The 19600-nt window shown below is 42.3% G+C and overlaps 1 pseudogene; it reads right to left on the bottom strand.

The window, feature by feature from the left end:
* Positions 1-7724: 7724 nt before the first annotated feature.
* LOC103293397 (elongation factor 1-beta-like) lies at positions 7725-19278 on the bottom strand (annotated as a pseudogene).
* Between the last annotated feature and the right edge of the window lie 322 nt (positions 19279-19600).

Below are 19600 nucleotides of genomic sequence, written 5' to 3'. Positions count from 1 at the left end.
ATTAATTTTGTAAGGCAAAGAACAGTATTTCTTTGCAGTGAAAATCAATATTGGAATACTTGGATCCCGTTCTTGGGGTTAATTTCACTCAGGTATTTAGCTCACTTTAAATTCACAGTTCTTAATAAATGTTATCTTCTTCCAACTATTAAGGTAATTGGGAATATTTATGACACTCTACCTGAAGCTATTTTTGGAAGACTGTGAAGTGTAAATAAGTATATTCTTTTATTCTTGCTTAGGTTTCAAAAGCATATTTCTATTATTGTACTTGTCAGGATGTTACACTACACTGTTAAAGGCAAAGATGTATGTAGAAACTGTGGGAACATCTACCCCCACCCCTGGGTTTTGGTAGGAATTATCTCAATGTTGTGCTCAATGGACATTTAAATCATTTTGCCATTGTCAATGCCTAGAGAATTATTTCCTTAAATATTGGAGTGAGTCTTTGGGGCTCCTCAGAAAAGAGTTTCTTCCTTTGGCATACGACTTAGCAGAGTTCTCTATTCTGAAAATAAACCATGAATGGGAGAGTTTCTGCAGCCTGCAAGGTAATTTTCTGGGAAGGCCTGAAGAAAGTCCAGAGTTTGAAAACTGGAAGGGCTGGGATCTCCCTCCTCCTGGGAAAGAGACATGATACCTGCCAAGAAGCTCAAGATGAAGACTGAGCCACAAGGCATCACTAGGACCATCTAAAGTCTGAGCTCAGGGGGACAAATGAAGATGCTCGCTTCCCTGAGGAAGACAGTGATGAATGTGGCTTTGGCCAGCTGGGCAGCACAGAGACACAGAGAGAGAGGGGACAGAGTGGGAGGTGGCCTTGTGAGAAGAGGTGCTCTAGGAATGTCCTGTAGAGGACAAGAACTTACTGTAAGCCCAGAAGCCCAGGAGGACTCAGGAGCACCTTCTTCTTTTCCTCTGCTAAACCAGGAGCTAGAGCACGGCTCCAGGGGCCCTAGAGGGGCACAGCGGAGAGAGCAGAAAGGAAAGGACTGTGCCCTGAGAGGCCCAGGGAGGACTGTGAGAAGCAATGGTTAGGAAACTGGTGCAGGACTAACTGATCTTCCTGTTGCACCTATAACATCTGTGAGAGATGTACTTTCCTGTAGCTTGCAGAACAATTCTAAGGTGATTTAGTAATTACTTGGTTAAGCCAACTTTTATTTTTTTATTTTTTAATATATTTTATTGATTTTTTACAGAGAGGAAGAGAAAGGGATAGAGAGTCAGAAACATCGATGAGAGAGAAACATCGATCAGCTGCCTCCTGCACACCCCCCACTGGGGACGTGCCCGCAACCAAGGTACATGCCCCTGAACGGAATCGAACCCGGGACCCTTGAGTCCGCAGGCCGACACTATCCACTGAGCCAAACCGGTTTCGGCTAAGCCAACTTTTAAAGTAAATTTCACTCCTTAAAGAATCTCTTTAGGGCCATAGAGAGGGGAGCAGTAACCCCTTAGTGCTCATGTGTGAGGGTGTCGGTGAACCCAAAGTCCAGGGAGAACCAGTGATGTGGGACAGGAGGAGCTGAGGTACCAGAGGGAGAATTTCAGGGTCAGCTGTGGACTCCTGAGGCCCCATGACTACTTTGTTACTGAAGCAGCTGAAATGTGACTCCCCAGGTGTCTGTGACCACTTGATACCACACACACAGGTCAAGTGCACACAAAGGGGACTTTCCTTTGCCAGTAAAGATAAGCTGTGACTTTGGCCACTCTCTGTTTTCAGAAACAAGATGCTAATTGATTTCTTTACAGATTTTAAACAGATTCGAACTGTTCGAACTGTCCTAAATATCTTCCTTTTTGATTTGTAATCATTATTTCACCATTCATTATCATGAAAACATACATATGTAAGTTTTAAATGGTTCCATCTGAGTCATATTAATTAGTTAAATAGGCTTCTGATCGAATCCTATCTTTATGGCATTATGAAATTTACAAAAATATCTGAGACTTCAAAGCTACATATATCCAGTTTTTCTCCCAATTCATTAGGTGTTTTTTTTTTTCTTAATCTCTTCTACATCCTCCTTCTCTTTTAGTCATCCCAGTATTTTATCTTCATACTCATCCCCTTAGTTATTTCATCCAGTTCTATAATTTTCCAATGCCTTTAATAATTGACATATTTATTTTTATACAATTATACCCAGTATTGAACTCCAGACTCCCATATAAAACTACCTCAATGTTAAATCTCTCTATTGGATATTTAATAGGTATTTTAGTCATAAAAGTTTGAAATGAAATGCTGCATTTTCCTCTAAATCTTTCTCTTTCTTTTATTAATCCATAAAGTAAGGGTTGGAACTGTAATGCTGTGAACAGGTTCAAGAAACAGATAATTAAAGAAAGTTCTGCTTGTTTGGTTTGGGAATATATTAGGTTTTCCCCTATTCCCGCAGAAGGAAAACAAAAAAGAACAGAACAAAATGAGCTGCTGGAGTATATTGACATTATCCTTTCCAACTGCAGATAGAACAAGGATAAAGGAAGAGAATAGGAACAAAAGGAAACTAAGACAACCCATCTCCACATTTAGGCTCTACCAATAACCAAAAACTTTGTCTAACATGACCTTCCCACGGCCTTGCTCTGGCTTCACATCCCTCCTCCAAACATAGAAATACCTGGATGAAGTATTTAGAATAGGCATCACAACTCCCATACCTTCCTCCACTCTTGTCTATGCCTCTTTCATGAGGGGGAAGGGATCACAACACAGAGGGAAGTGATATTATTATTCTAGCTACTGCTAAGTCAGAGGGGGTGAAGCTTATAGCAGAAAGAAGGGTTATAAAAATCAGAACACATCAAATCCAAAGGAATATACCAAACTGTGTGGCCTCCAGCTGGTTTAGGTTGGTTCATCTACTAGTCTACCAGATGGTTATGGTAGGCAGCTTTTCTGATCGGTTGGTGCCACTGCTCAAACCAGTAGGCACGTATTTTGAATATTACCCTTGGTTATGTCATGGTTTCTGTATCTATTATGTGAAAGGAGCTTTACAAAAGGTGCACCTGTTCAGACAGACTTGTATACACAAGTAGACACTCATATATTGTTCATAAATATTTGCTAAGTGTTCTACTGATGAACTCATAACAACAACCAGAGTTTCTTTACCTACAATGTAGGCTGCTAATAACTCCACATTCTTGTTAATCCTGAGAGGTTCCCAGCTTCCCTCCATACAAGATTTACTAAAGTCACCTAAGTAGTAGTACATTTGCAGAACTATGAAACAGTACTTCATACCGATTCAAATTATGCTTTCAGGTCAAGTTCTCCATCTCCCCCAGAAAAGTGCCCGTAAATCTCACCCTCCCCTCTAAGCTTGTCAATTTCCTCTGGGGCTTACATACAAATTTTTTCTCTTAACTATTATTACTTTTAGCAACTTTCTCAAAAAATACTTGAAATATAGAAAATCGCTTAGCTCTGTGGTACTGGGCCATCTATCCTGTGTTTACCTGGACTGTAGGGGTACATATCCCTCTCCATGAAGTGTTAAGCCCAGGAAGAGGGATGACAGGATCTCAGAAAGCAGGACTGAGCCAGATCCCAGCTCAGAGGAGGAAATGTGGTGTTTATGGGACCAACTTGCAAATGCAAACATGAGCAAACCAAAGCAACGTAACAAAGGATCCTCAGCCGCTGGATTTCTCCAATGTTTAAAGTTGTTATAAACATCCATGGCTAAGTTTGGAACAGGTTTGTCTATAAACATGCATTTATCTATTTAATAGAACCACAAGGGTAACTTAACCAAAACTTACCTAAGAAACATCAATTTTCACCTCTCCAATTGGGGCCCAATCCTCAAGCTCATCACACACACACACACACACACACACACACACACACACACACCATTTCTTTTCCTCTTACTGGGTTGGGACTCAGTAATCAGAGGACTCCCAATAAGATTCTGAAAAGCCCTCAGATACTGGGGGAGGCGGGCTGCAGTTTTCCAACTCTGTCCAATGTGAGATGGGTGCATCAAATAACTAGTTAATTAACCCCCCCCCCCCAGACCCAATACTTTATGCACTTTCTTTTTTTTAAATATATTTTATTGATTTTTTACAGAGAGGAAGAGAGAGGGATAGAGAGCTAGAAACATCGATGAGAGAGAAACATCGATCAGCTGCCTCCTGCACACCCCCCACTGGGGATGTGCCCGCAACCAAGGTACATGCCCTTGACCGGAATCGAACCCGGGACCCTTGAGTCTGCAGGCCGACGCTCTATCCACTGAGCCAAACCGGTCTCGGCAGAATACTTTATGCACTTTCAAAGGAACTCAGGAACCAACCCAAAAGAGTTCCCAATGGTCAAAGCTAGGACAATTTGAGCAACAAAATAAATAATGTAGTATCAATTACAGCTCAAAGTATAGATATACTTGAGTCCATACTGGCACAAGTAAATGGTTGAATAGATGAGTAAGTGGGAGAGAAGGAACAAATCTTCCTTGTAGAGTAATTGCAGGTAATATGTGTAGATACCCCCACCCATCCAGCAGGTGGAGTTTTATTCACCCCTCTCTCTCCCCCCGACCCCCCAACCTCCTCTCTTGGATGTGGGCTGGATTTAGTGACCTTCATCCAAAGAAGAGAGTATGACAGAGAAAAAGAGTCACTGCCTTGGAAAAACCTGGCAGGCACTAAGTTGCCATTCCCAGTACTGGGTCGTATTGTTATCTTGTGCCCTCACAGATGCTATGGTGAGAAAGGCACTTTACCTCCGTGGTCTTCCTTCACCAGATTCATCACCATGGTCTAGTCAGGAGGCAAACACCAGACAAAATCAAACAGAAATAGCTTAGCAGAATAGCTTAGCAGAATTCTTCAAAACTGTCAAAGACCAACAAACGAACAGAAACAAGAGAGGCTAAGAAACTGTCACAGACTAGAGGAGATTAGGAGACATGACATTAAATGCAGTGTGGTATCCCGGGGAGGGGGGCGGGGATCCACAGAAAGATGTTAGGGGAAGCTAGTGAAATGAGAATTAAGTCAACTTTAGTTACTTGTATGGACAATGCTGATTTCTTAGTTTTGACAAAGCCTCCAGGTAATGACAGACATGAACATTAGGGGACACTGGCTGAGGGGTTTAGGGCACTCTGTGCTGTCTCTGCAACTTTTAAGTGAATCTAGAATTACTCCAAAATAAAAAGTTTAATTATCAACAACAAAAACAAAAGTTTATGAACTTAGAGTGCAAACAGAACCTTCTTTATAAACTATCCCCCTTATATCTCTCCTGAGAGGTGTGCGGTGTTCGGGAGCGCTGGGGTGCAGGCAGTGCGCCCCGGGGTGCGTGGAGCAGGGAGTGTGCTTCTGGGCGCTGGGCGCGGCGGGAGCCCAGGCTCCTCCCTGGAGCCACCCGGACGCCGGACTTTGCCCCGAGCGCGCCCTTCCGGGCGGAGCTGATCTGTCCCTCGGGAGCTCCCGAGGCCCCCCCAAGGCCACCCAGCGGGAGATCCCAGGGGAGGAGCGGCTCCGAACCCCGCGCGCCCTCAGCGCCCTCCAAGGTAGGCGATCTGCGGCCCCCAGCGCGCGCCAGGTCACCCCCAGGCGGGCGGGCATCCAGGTGCCCTTGAAGCCGGTTCCACCAGCGCAGCTCAGTTAACCAGGGTCATGTCCCTGTTAAGGGGCCCTTGTGAGAAGAATACACCTCCAGGTAAAGCGGTCTTCTGTGCCCTGATTCCCTAGGTCAGAAGTGTCTGCTCATCCGAGAAGAGAAAGGAGCTTCCCCAGACCTCCTATCCCCCAAGCTCCCCTCCCCCTCCCCTGAGCCAAGGTAAGTCCTCCTTAGCCCGGTGAACACCAGATTATTTCGGTTGCCAGAGGACCCCGCGGTTTCTGTTGTCAGGGACAGGGAGAAAGCCCTCTGGAAAACTTGCTGTCACCTGTGAATCCCCAGGTCGGGGCTCTGGCGGGTCACTGCGCCCGCAATTAAGAGCCCAGACAAACGAATGAATGAAGGTGGTTGTCTTGCCCTTCATTCATTCCTGCTGGACTCTGTAGCTGCAGGTGTGCTGTGGTGGGATGGTAGAGCTGGAAGTTCCACAGTCCTGCAGTTGTGCAAAGGCGCAGTGTTCCCTTCCAGAAAGGCTAGTACAGGACCGAGCAAGGCTGGTTTTTAGATGAGATGATGATATATGGCTGTGGTTTTCAACCCTCTTCGTAATGAAAAGAGAAAAATACACACACAAACTCTCTCTCTCTCTCTCACTCACACACACACACACACACACACACAAAAAAAAACAACAACACACACACACACAGGGGTGGGCAAAAGTAGATCTACTGTGCCATCGTGACATTCTTTTGAGTAAATAAAACTATTGTCATAACCTGCATGTCTTTTTCCATAGGAACAACTATTAACCCACTTTTGCCCATATGGAGTATATTTGCCTGTAAATATACTATATAGATTGGAAGAAGCAATTAGCCCCGGATATAGCTGAAACTGCCAGTTCACCATTACACTATATTGTTTTATTTGAGGAATCCAAACCTCCTTTATTTCTTGCTATATATAGACTAGGTGACGCAGAGAAATGCAGAGGGGAATTACTGTATTCTGCATTTGCAAGAGGGGGGAAAAGATAGTCTGTCCTTTTGATTTTACCCAACGCTATTAAATATTCAGCTCTGCAGAAGTCTGGTTTTCCAGAAATTTGATCTGAGCTGGAGTCTCAGGTACCCGGACAGACACAATTGGTGCTGTTGTTTCCTGTTGCTGGGCCGCCCCCTCCCCCGGCCCTTACACTCCTGGACAGTGAAGGTCGCTGACACAGAGGAATGCTTGCCTGGGCAGGGAATGCCCTCCCTGGGGCCCCTGGATTTACAGAAAGAATGAAAACAGTTTACACTTCCTGGGACCCAGGCAAACTTCCTAAGAAGGAGCCCATCTTTGTGATTTGCTAAATGACTTCAACCTGTTCTAACTACAAAGAGGCTTTTGAGATAAACAGTCACTATTTCAGTTGTATTATTTATTCGCCTTGATGGTCCATGAATCAATACAAGCATGTTATGGGTTACAATGTGCTGGACATCGAGTGGGCTTAATCCAAGTTCCGGCCAAAGATGAAAAGTAAGCTAGATTTGGCTAAAACTGAAAAGTGAACTGTGTGTTTATTTGTCTGGGATAAGGACAGAAAAGGAAAAAAAATAAAATTGTAGATTTCGGACGGAATTTAAAAGTCTTTAGAAGTAGTTGTTTCAAATCTTTTGAACTGAGATATTTACATGAAAATCACATGACCATGTATTCATTGAAAAAAGTTCATGATGGCAAAAGGTTACTATCAATTTAATTACACGTTTAAGTGAACTTACATTTTACAAGCATGAAAATTTACCTGCGGTTGGAAAACAAGAGCCTGTATGTGTTTCCATTCAGTTTTAGAAAATACTTGGTGTGTCTGGGTTTCCGGCTTATTAATGCATCCATTGAACCAATATTTATTGAGTGCCCCTCCTGTAGGGCACCGTGTTCTGTGTTGGAGACTCAGGAGGACCCAGCCCTGTGTAAATAATGCATATTCCTGTCCTTGTGGAATTGACACAACATTGGAATCCTCCAGGCCACCGAGACCATAGATTAGGAACCACATCAATGATCATCACTTTTGACTATGATTTAAACCAGCTTCGTTTCAAACCACATAGTGTCTTACACTGATTTAAATAATTTGTAAAGGAACTTGTGTATTATTCGGGTCAGTGGTTTTCTTTCTTCTTTTATATTTCAAGCTTTTATTTAAGGGCAATGATCCAGAATGATTTAGATAGTCCTCAAAAGCAGTGATCCACTCCTCCAGCATGTCTATTCCCAACTTTATCGTCTTCCATCACACACTATTATTTGAAGTTTTTGAAATCCCACACCCCGTGGAACTAGTGTAGAAGAGCCTCAGACCAAGCCATCTGCTTGAATGCTCCTGACATGCTCCTCTAATTTTGCCATTTCCATCTCATCATCCCCCGGTTTCATGTCCAATAAGACAGAAGACTTGGCCACAAGTGCAGGTTTTTTGGCTTTCTTTGACTCATGCTGCCCAAGGTGTTCTTCCCTTAGCCTCTTCCCTTCTTCACTTTCCTCCTCCTCCTCAGAGCCAAAGAGATCAATGTCATCATCACCTTTAGTATCTGTAACTCCACTCCCTGTGGTGTCTTCCACATCAGCAGGGCCATACTCGTCCAAAGCTGTCTTCACTTCGGGCAGACAGGAGTGAAGGACTTGATGTGATTATACCAACGTGGGGGATGATACATATCGGCAGGTGGTAGGCTGGGGACTGCTTCAAATACTGCCACGTCTGCTTGTGATGGCACAGAGCCCTCGATGGATCTGGCTCTTGTCCGCAGGTAGTCGTTGAGCACCTGGAGACCAGTGTGCCTGTTCAGGCCTCCAAAACCTCTGGTGTTGGCTGATTCAGGAGTTGGGCAGCCGCAGAGGAAAGAGGTGCACAGGCAATCAGTGACAAGCAATAAGAAGGGGGGAAAAGTGGTTTTCTCTTTTGCTTAGATTGGGGAAGAACTTAGGAGTCAGGTACTCTGGGTTTAATATTGAAAGGTGAACATGGTGGATGGTGCATGCAGGCAGGCTAAAGAGCCATCTCAGATGGTGATTAAAGAAAATTGAATTTATTTAGGGAAAGGGAATGGGGGATGGGATATCCAAAGGGAAGGGCTGCCCAGCACCGACATTGGGTCAGTGATGGCAGCCAAAATACACTTGGGACAGTGAAACAAGGAAGGGCATAGACAAGGCAACAGGAGAGTGTAGGCTGGGCTGCTCTGGCTCACTGGGAAGTCAGAGAAAAGGGGGCTTGGAGACAGTTCAGGGGTAAGTCCAGGATGAGCTGCCCATTGTTCCCCCAGTTGCAAGTCTCATGGGCTCCCTTAGAGGTTGTAGGATACGTGCCAGTGGGGGAATGGCAAGGGTGTGCTCCTTGGAGGAAGAACGCGCACGGGGTCCTTTGCTTTGCAGGTGGAAATCTTAGGGGAGGTCTCAGGGAGGGTCTTAATAGAATATTCATCAGCATTCCAGGTGTGCTCTTCTAGGATCCTGGTCTCTACTGATGGATCGGTGCCAGGATGGAGTGGGGGGAATGGAGGGTGGGGAAGGTGAGGGGGTGAGGCGTAGGTGGGGAGGACATTAGTCAATGTAGCTGGTCCTGAGGTAGCCACAGTGCCACTTGTTTGGTTTTGCTGATTTTCTGGACCTGGAGCGGAAATACAGCTGGGGCCTAGATGTTATCATTACAGAAGAAAAGGTCACATGACCAGTGATGCTACAGAGAGGATAGGTTACCGTGGGGGCAAGGTTCTTGTTTTCCCAGTTTTGCCTCTAGCTAGACATTCCTGACCTTTCTGCCCCACAGAGTTTTTGTACCTGCCCATCGTCCTGGAGGTCTAACATTCTGTGGAGCTGTCTAACAAATATTATGAAATATTGAGATATTAAGCCTAAAATAGCTAAATATCAATTTTATATAAATTTAATAAAAAACTAAACTTTTAGTACTTGATGTCAATAAGTTAGGAGGAAAAAAATGAATGAAAAACTTCAAATTGAGAAAATTCTATGCATCAAATTATATTTTCCTGTATATTATGACAGTAATTATATTTCCTCCCAGAGGTAAAGAGTAACTTTATTCAAGCCATTCTTGCCTCCCCTCTTTTTTCTGCTCTTTTTAAAAAACAGCTTTATTAGAGGTATAATTTATATACTGAAAAATATATTCAAGTGTATAATTCAATGATTTTTAGTAAATGTACAAAATTGTACAACCATCACCACAATCCGGCTTTAGAACATTTTTATTATCTAAAAATGACCCCACATGGCTGTCTGCCTCACTGACCCTCAGCCCCAGCAGCCACTAAAATGTAAAGTCTCTTTACATTTGACTTTTCTGTACACTTTATACAAATGGAATCATACACTATTTGGTCATCAGCATCTGGCTTTTCCACCTAAAATAATGTTTTTGAGGTTCATTCAGGTCGTAGAATGTTTCAGTGGTTGGCTTGTTTTTATTGCTTATATTCATTCTGCTGTATGGTTGTGACTCATTTCTGCAATTACATTTAGGTGGTAAGACAGACATGTTGGTCTAAGCTTTCTTGGTAGCATAATTTGAAAATAACTGATGGGAGCCAACCTCTTACTTATATTTATGAAAAATATATTCCTGGTATGGATTGCCGATCTTTCCAGAATGTGACATAACTGTGATCTTTCTGTGATAGTCCCATGAAAATTGTGAATAGTAAACCTCATGCTGATAGAAAGAAGCCTCAGTCATTCAGTCCTTTTTAAAATGTTTCTATTGATTTTTTGAGAGAGAAAGAGAGAGACAGAGAGAGAGAGAAATATTGATGTGAGAAAGAAAAACATCAGTTTCCTCCTATACACCACCCTGATCAGGGACTGAACCACAACCTGAGCTTGTGCCCTGACCAGGAATCAATAACACTCAACCAACCGAACCGCTCCAGTTAGGGCCATTCAGTCATTTCGGTTGGGCTTGGAAGATGTTTAACTCTTGACATTAATATTTGTAAAGAAGATACATCTCCTTTGCTACATTTCATCCCAAATGTATGCATTTAGAATAAGGAAATGTTGATGATCCTTAGACCTAACAGTAACAACTGAATTACTCTTCAAAATATGAGTGCTTCTTGGTAACACATTTCAGTGGTAACTTAACATAAAGCATGAATCATCCATACCCTTTAGCCAATAATTAGGAGGGAGAGTATCTAGATTTATAAACTTTTAGTTTTATTATTCTGTTGTTTCTATGACTGTGCTGAAGAATGAAACTGATATACCTGTTCTTTTATTTACAAAATCAGGCACTCGTTTGAGCTCTTTCTAGTAGATCAGAGAAAATCCAAAACAGAAGAAATGCCACTCATTTTTTTTCTGTTTTTTTTTTTTTTTTTTGGGGGGGGGAGCTAGACAGAAACTGTAAATGACCCAGGTTCCTATGAGGTGGTGTTGTTTTTCTGTGTGTTTCCTATAGAACAGAGCAAATAAGAACCTCCTAACACTGCATAGGCATTGACCTTGGGATACCCCTTTTAGCAATCGGGAACCTTGAACAGCAGTCAATCACAGCTGTTTTCTCATACACCCCATTCACCCTGCTCTGTGCCAACTACTGAGTGGCAAGTTCATTTTAGGAGGTTACACTTGACAGCTTATGCTTACAGATCTTCTTAAGGCAATTTAAGTAGTTGAGGAGAAACCCTTCTATAAAGAGTTGGCAGAATCTGTGACACTAAAGAGAAGACAATGCATATGTCTTTGAATGTGTGGTATAGCTGAAATTGCAAGTTCCTATTTGGGGTGTGGGGGAGAATTCACTAACATAACTTGAAGATCTACTGTATTGACAACTTAGAATGCAAAGGATTCTATCTTTAAACTTCTAAAATTTGCAAACAAGAGACTCTAGGTTAAATACTACAGTTTTCCAAAGCTGACTGTGCTTCCTTGGAGCTCAGTTTTTCGGTTTGAAATATCAAAACAACTTGCTGAAACTCCTGGGTGGGAACACTACTCTTTTGATGATCTGTGTGTAGATGAATTTATCAGTCTCTGTTGGTAACATCTTTTTTTTTTTTTTAAACTTGGTCAGGGTTTAAACATTTCCAGGACAGATGCATTTTTGTAGCCATACACTGCCAATTTCATTTCAAATGTCTCCTAAGAGTCACATACCAATCGCAGGAATCTGTCTTCATCCTTTTCACTTTCATAGACTTTTTTTTTTTTATGTTTTGACTTTTTTTTTTTTTTATTTTTTTAAATTACTTTATTGATTAAGGTATCACATATTTGTCATCAACCCCCTCCCCCCGTTCCCTTCCCAAACCCCCCCACACGCATGCCCCCCTCCCCCTGTTGTCCGTGATCACTGGTTAGGCTCATATGCAAGCACACAAGTCCTTTGGTTGATCTATCTCCCTTGTCCCTCCCCTCCCCTACCTTCCCTCTGAGGTCTGACAGTCTGATCAATGCTGTTCTTGTTCTTCAGTCTATGTTGTTCATCTTTTCCCCTAGATGAGTGAGCTCATGTGATACTAGGAATACACTTATAGGAACCGAAAATGAGACAAGCAATAATAGTTATGCTGAGATGCAAATGAATCAGTCTGTAGTGAGTTTCTTTCTGGGCCAACAGTTCTTTTGAGTCCCAGTTTCTATGTCCAACAGTTGTTTAAGTGTTCATAACAGCAATGATATTTCAGTTCTGGATGGTGGGCAAATGGTGGTAATGCAGGTCCGACCCTCTCTGGTTTGGTCCTGGGCAATCTGCAGTGACGCACAGCTGCTGACTGCTAGTATGGCAAGGCATTGTCAGCGTCTTCCATCTCTGGACTGTTTCTCTTCTGACTTCATGGCTGGAGCACTCCTGTCAGTTCCTCTCTGTTGCAGGAATCCACATGTCTTGGAGTTGTTTTCTGAAAATAAACAAACATATTCTCGACCAAAAGTTAATAAAGGAATATTTTCTATAAATTTGACTTGCGATCCTTTTTCATTTTTTTGCCCAAACAATTTTCCTTTGGCTTGTTTTGACACCATGTATGTTTTACCTGTGTGACTTGCTGTTAGCATTACAAATGAAAGTTAATTTTCTAGAGTAAAAATTTTCTAGATGTAATTTATTTGCAGGATATTTTTCCTTACATGATATTCTTCTACTATCCCCCCTTTTTTGGTTTAAATATTGGGAGGCTTTTGGAATTTTTATGCTGTAATCTTGATAGCTTTTAAATTTTACTTTTTTGCACTAAAATGTGGCTGCTTTAGGTTCATTATATGTTACACAATTTTAACAGGAGATGAGCTATCAATAAAAATTTTAGTTAACACTTAGTAACAGCTTTTTTGTCCAGTACAATTGATTTTTCTAGAGTATTTGCTTATTTTGATTGGCCAATTTAAATTAGTCTGAAAACTTGACTACTATTTTACTGTCAAATTTAATACTCTAACAACCATCTTGTTTTACCCTGTAAATATAAGTGGAGAGGATTATTTGCCTTCTTGAGTAGGCCCTGAGCATTCCTGGTGCTAGGCTGGATTTAGATATCATAGACCCCAGTTCCCCGGATCATGGGTGCAAGACATCTCCATCAAGTCTTGTTGCAGTGAGAGGGCATCTGTTGTCGGCCAAGTCTCTGTTACCTGGGTCCCGATTGGAGCTGGGCATGTGAAGCTGAGCAGCCATGGGGGCAGGAGATCTCCTTCAGCAGGGATGAGGGTTCAGGCCCCTGCAAACTTGGCAGGGGTGAAGGTCTGTGCCCCACCTCTGTTGACCCCCAAGTTCTCTCCTGATGGCCCCTATGCGACTGTGCCTGTCTTAGGTTGTTCCTTCCCTGAGGAATCTTACTCGTCTCTGGCTAACCAGCCATCCTCCGGGGCCAAGCAGGGTGATGTGAGGTTTAGTTCTGTCTCCTTGGTCGCCTATGCCCCCATGGTCTCCACGCCCAGCACCTGCCTTGGGATCCCCTCACCTGCTGGCAGGGTCCCAGCACTGATCACATATCTTGTGGAACCCAGGTTTCTTCTCCAAGGAGGCCCAGCTCACCCCACTGGGCGAGAGACAGATTCATGGTACCAGCCATCACGAGGTTTCAACCTTGGCATGAACAGAAGCTCAGGCAACAGCTGTGGACAATTGGATTGTGAGAAGCGGGTCCCTCTTGGCAAAAGGGCAAGAGGGGCCAATTTAGAATGCTCAGGTGCCTTCCCAGGGGGCCCTCTACACAGTGGAAGGGATTAAACCCTTTCATGTCCTTTTTAAATTGCTGCCAGACATTCAAAGAATTAGTTTGTAAGTTTGTTTGGGGTAATTGTATAATATGGTGTTGTAATTCTAAAATATCTAGAGTTGTGTTACGTTTGTCTCCAAGCACCAAACAGATGATTCCCCCCCCCACCCCCACGGGCGTGAGGAACTATTATAAGTAATGGGGGTGATCCAAATCTGGGAAAAATTTTAATGACAGTGTAGAATAATATCATGTAAGGATATTCTTTGTTCTAGTCCATGGCAATACCCTTTCAAACTGGCTGTCTATTTCTTTTTGTATAGACAAGGTCTTAGTTACATTTTCTGCACTTCTACTGCGGGCAAGTAGTGATAGTAGTGACATCCTTTCTTTGGTGTCCACACAAGCCAGAAACCTCTCTTTAATTTTACACACAAAGTGGCATTGTTTTGATTTTGTGTCATACAAAAGGGAAGCTGGGTGGAGACCCCTGTGTATTTATACTTTCTAGACTTTGAAATTGGCATGGGCACGCTTCTCTGGAGGAAGGTTCCATCAGCATAGAGCTGTAAGCATCTTCTCATTATTTTGATGAGCTCACTCATCATAAAATTTGTTGACATGATCCAGTATAAGGAACTTGGTTTTACCAAAACAGAAGCTACTTCTCACCCTTGTACTTTTTCTGTTACCGCCTGGATTTTGGTGGGATGCTGCCCTCAGATCAGTCTGACATCTTCCTAGAGCTATAGGGTGGGTAGAGCCTGCCAAGCACAGGGTCCCTGCTGCTTCAGGCAGTGGCCAATCTGAGCAGACTCTGTAGCCATTGGCCGGATAGCCTACATACAAATGGGCAACTTCGAAGAATGATAACATGCTGTGCATCTAGAAAATGATTAGAAAAGTGATGGATAGATAAGACACGGAGTTCTAGTTTCATGAATTAGATTTAAATCTTGTTTCAAATATTCTTACATAGTTTTTCTATATTTCCTCCTACTTTTCCACTTTAGTAAATAAAAATTATAATTGACTTTCTTAAGATGTTTAGATTTCCCTTGTTTCTATCACCATATTGAATGCCAGGTTTTACTGACTATTCTTATAGCAGCAATAATTCTACTATGAGCAGCCCTGTTACCTGCTTTTTAACGATCCTGATTCCACTGCTGGTTTTTTTTTTGTGTGTTTTTTTTTTTCTATATTTACTTTTTTTGGGGTCAATAATTTGAATGGAGAAAAGAAAATCAAGCTAATTGTGGCTTCCAGTTAGTTCTGATAAAGTCAGTGAAATTCTTGGATTCTGAAATCTGAATTGTATTTTGCTTTTTTAGGGTACTATTGGATTATTATTTTTTAAAACAAAAGTATATACATTCACCCTTTTTTAATGTAGAGTTCTGTAGGTTTTGACAAATGGTTCCAGTCATTGAACCACCATCACCACGAGGACATAGAACAGTTATATCACCCACCTTCCTGCCTCTCCCCCGCCCAAACAAATGGTTCCAGTCATTGAACCACCATCACCACGAGGACATAGAACAGTTATATCACCCACCTTCCTGCCTCTCCCCCTCTCCTTTGTAGCCAGCTTCTCTCTCACTTCTGTCCCCAGGTAACCACTGATCTGTTTGCTGTCTCCAAAGAATTTTCTAGAATGTTATATAAATGGAACTAAAGGATATGTATCCTTTTGGATTTGGCCATCTTTAGTCAGCATAATGCATTTGAGATTCATCCATATTGTTGGCCATAACAGTAGTTTATTCTTTTATATTGATGAGTGGGATTCACCTGTTGATGAATATTCAATTTTTTTCTAGTGTTTGGCAATCATAAACATTGTGTTTTATGGGACATAAACTTTCATTTCACTTGGTAAATACCTAGGAATGGGATTGCTGGGTTGTACAGTGTGTGCTTAACTTCATAGAAAGCTACCCAGTGTTGTCCAATGTGGCAGCACATTTTTCATTCCCACCAGCAACAGACAGGAGTTCCAGCTCCATGTCCTCACCCACGCTTGGTATTGTCTGTTTTCCCCCCTCACTGGGTAATTTTTAAAACTAAGTAAATTACACTGAAGCTAAAATATTCCAGGATGAGTTTAGAAAGTTATCACTATTTTATATATTCCTGAGTTTTCTACTCAAAGTATTTTATAAAGCCACAAAAGAAATTTTCCAAAAGGACACTTTCCTTGTAAATGGTACAAATGATTGAGATATATGGCAATGACATCTGTTTCTTTTTGTATTTTTTTTTTTCAGTGACAAATCATAAGTGGCTTTTGAAATGATTGTTAATGGAAAAGCTCAAAGCAGGAGGAATAATTGGCTGATGGGAGAGCGATTGAGTGGGGTCAACTGAGTGTGTCCTTGACACTGTCAAGTGATGTCCTTTTAACCTATGTCCACAATAAGCCGTGAATTTAAGTATTTAGTATTCCTTAACTGCGTATTATGGGTCAGATACTCCAGTGAGCACTTTTTATGTGTTAGCTCATTTAATCCTCATGTAACTCCAAGGGGAAGTCGGCATTGTCATCTGACATTTTCAGTTGAGGCCTAAGGGGTTTAAAAGGGTTCCCAAGGCCACCCAGCTAGTGTGGAAGGAGAACAAAGTCTTGTGGGCAGCACCTCGTCCAAAGCCCCTGTTTTTAAACCATGAATCCATACTCCTTCTGTTTGGGGGGTAAATCTATGGGGACAGCACTGTCTGCTCAGGTTCCTGAAGGACATACCTAGGAGCTCACATCAGGAGGTACTTGACTATTACTCAGTGACTTGCTTTGGAAAACTCTGATTGCTAAACTAGCTTGGGCTCAAGAAACTGGGCCTAGAAATCCATTCAGAATTCAACAGGAGGCAAAGTGGTAAGCTGGAAAGGACCAGCGGACTCATAGGTTGTGATCCATGACCATTATGAAGTATCAGTCTTCACTTGGTTGTGTTGAGCCTCATTTCCTCATCTGTGAAATGGAACTAGTAACACCAACCTCTCAGGGTGTTTGTGAGGATTATTAAAGGGAGTATACCCTAGCCTTCATGTGATGGGCATGCAATAGACCCTGGGCCCTGCTCCCCACCTCTCCAAATGGGAAGGGATCATGTGATTTCCCCTGCCCCTCTTTGCAGTTTAGTTGCCATATGGGCACTGGGTGAAATCTTCAGCTGTTTTCCAAAATTCTAAATAGATAGATCATTTCATTACAAAGAAACCTGGATTGGTGATCAATCTATCTGGGTTCAGGTAATGAGGCCAATTTATGACCTTGGAAAACTTAAATCATTTGTCTGTGACTTGGTTGCATTATACATACATATACAGGGATAGAGGTAGAGATATATGGATAATAACTATAGATAGTGTATTGTAATGATTAATTTTGAGAGCATATGGAAAATGATTTCTTGGTAAATGACACAGTACTTTGTCAAGAATCTATATTTGTAGATTGTGTTTGTACCAACATTTCAATCCTTCCCCCCACAAACTAACTTGCTTCTGTTTTATATGTAGGAGCTTTGTATAGCACTGGCTATGATATAAATATATGTGTATGTACAAATGAGTAGCATTTGCAAGTGAATACAATCAGTTGTACTTTAAAAAACTTACATTATTACTTGAAAACTTATTACTTCGGCTTAGTGTTAACATGCATGTCTTTTGATATACTGTGCATCACTTTCCAGGTAAATTGCACAGTCACCTGAGATTTAGCTAGCTGACACTTGATGTCACCATTGTGCTGTGGAATGTGGATGCAGAACAGGTATGCTCTTTAATACTCAGGAGATTGTCTCTTCAGGAGTTTGGAGATATGTGAGCTTACCCCCCACCCCCCTCATATAACCTAATTATGCTTATAGCACTTGTATGGTATTACTCTTTCAGTTTCTAATATCTAAGCTCTATATAATAGTGATCAAGAATGAGGAAACAATAGTTAATATTGTTAGCTCAGAACTGAGAAACTGAAAACTCAGAAACTGTGTCCAAACCAACCAGGGCTCTTGGTTGCAAACCTAAGTAATTGACTCTGGCTAACTTAAGCAGAAATGGAATTTACTGGAAGGATGTGGAATAGCATCCAGAACTGATGGGAAAACTTGCAACGATCAGACTTTAGCAAGAGCAGGATAAAGTCCTTCTGGCATTGCCACTGGTCACTAGATACTTCCACTGGCCTTCCTGCCTGGGCACAAAGCACCACCCTGTGCCAGCCTCCTTCCCTTCCCAGAATAAGAATGGGGTTTTCATTGACTCCAGCTTCCACATGCCTGATGGCCAATCCCTTACTAGCATTTCCAGGTGACAGTCCTCCATGGGCTGGGTCTAGGTGTTGTACCTGTGCTCCAGCCCCAGGGAGGGAGGAAGAACAGGTATGACACCTTTTCCTGCAAAGACTGTACAGATGCTGATTCCGTATATCTGGGAAGGAGGGTCAAGTATTGAACAACCCAAACATGCCAACCATCCACCATGGAGCTTTTCAGTCATCAATCATGGAAATGAGTTGAGAAGACCACTTAGTCACCTGGACTTTATGGCCCCTTCTCTTGCCTGACCTGGAGTTAGCTGCACTTGCCTTGACTTTGTTCTACCCTGCTTTTCCTTGAACCCTGAGGAAGCCTTACCAGCCAGGAGGAGACCTGTTTTAAGTGGCTGTGGTGACAGCTCCTTATGCACATTGGAAGTCTTAAATTTCAGGCTATTAAAAAAATCCCTGCTACATTAAAAAGAAAAAAGAAAACATGGTAGGCTACACTGTGTTCCTTGTTCTTAGAACACTGAGCAAACTCCAGCCTCTGTTCTTGCTCCTCCCCCCACAACCTGCAGTCCTCTTCTCCCTGATGGCCACAGGGCTTCACCTCTTTTATCCAAGACTTTTGCTTAAATGCCTTCCCTTCCCACCCCGCGCCTCCTTTTATTCTGTTCCCCTGCTCTGCTTTTCTTCATGACATTTGTTATCACCTCCCATTATTTTCTCTCCATACTACTGTTTTGTACTTTCAGAATCTCTGGCTCACCTCTTATCACAGCTGGCCACAGCTCTTATCACAGCTGTATTTAATAAACACTTAATATATGAATGACTGGATTAAGGGCTAAGTGGAGGAAAGAAACACCTTTGTTAGAATCTCTAGAATATAAACAGTGTCTGTGTTAGTGTCCTAAGGCTGCTATGATAAAGCCACAAACGGGGGCTTAAACATAGTCATTTCTGTCTCACAGTTCTGGAGGCTGGAGGTCCCAGGCCCTGTTGGTGGGATGGGTTCCTTCCAAGAGCTTTGAGGGAGAATCTGTTCTGTGCTTCTCGCGTTCCAGCTCCTGGTGGTTCTCTGGCAGCTTGGAGTGCTCTTTGGCTTGTAGAAGCACCACCTTGATTGCTGCCTTCCACTTCTCCGCAAAGTGCAAGTCCATGTTCATTCTTCCCCTTTTTATGAACACACCAGTCATATGGGATTAGGGATCCACCCTACCCAAGTATGAGTTCATCTTAACCAACTACATCCACAGTGACCCTATTTTCAAATAAGGTTACATCCTGAGGTACTGAGGGCTGGGACTTCAACATGTAAATGGGAAAGGGGACATAGTTCAACCCATAACACTGCCTTACATGTGTTGATTGTATAATGGGTAAGACATTCTTCTGTAATTAAACAGAGAATTAGGTTTAGTCACATTATTCTATAAAGTGATGTGTTGCTTTATCACAATTCATAATAATGTGTATGAATTG

The sequence above is a fragment of the Eptesicus fuscus genome, chromosome 12, assembly GCF_027574615.1.
Source record: "Eptesicus fuscus isolate TK198812 chromosome 12, DD_ASM_mEF_20220401, whole genome shotgun sequence".
Taxonomy (NCBI): domain Eukaryota; kingdom Metazoa; phylum Chordata; class Mammalia; order Chiroptera; family Vespertilionidae; genus Eptesicus; species Eptesicus fuscus.
The sequence above is the reverse complement of the archived record's forward strand: the minus strand, read 5'-3'. Positions and strand labels throughout refer to the sequence as shown.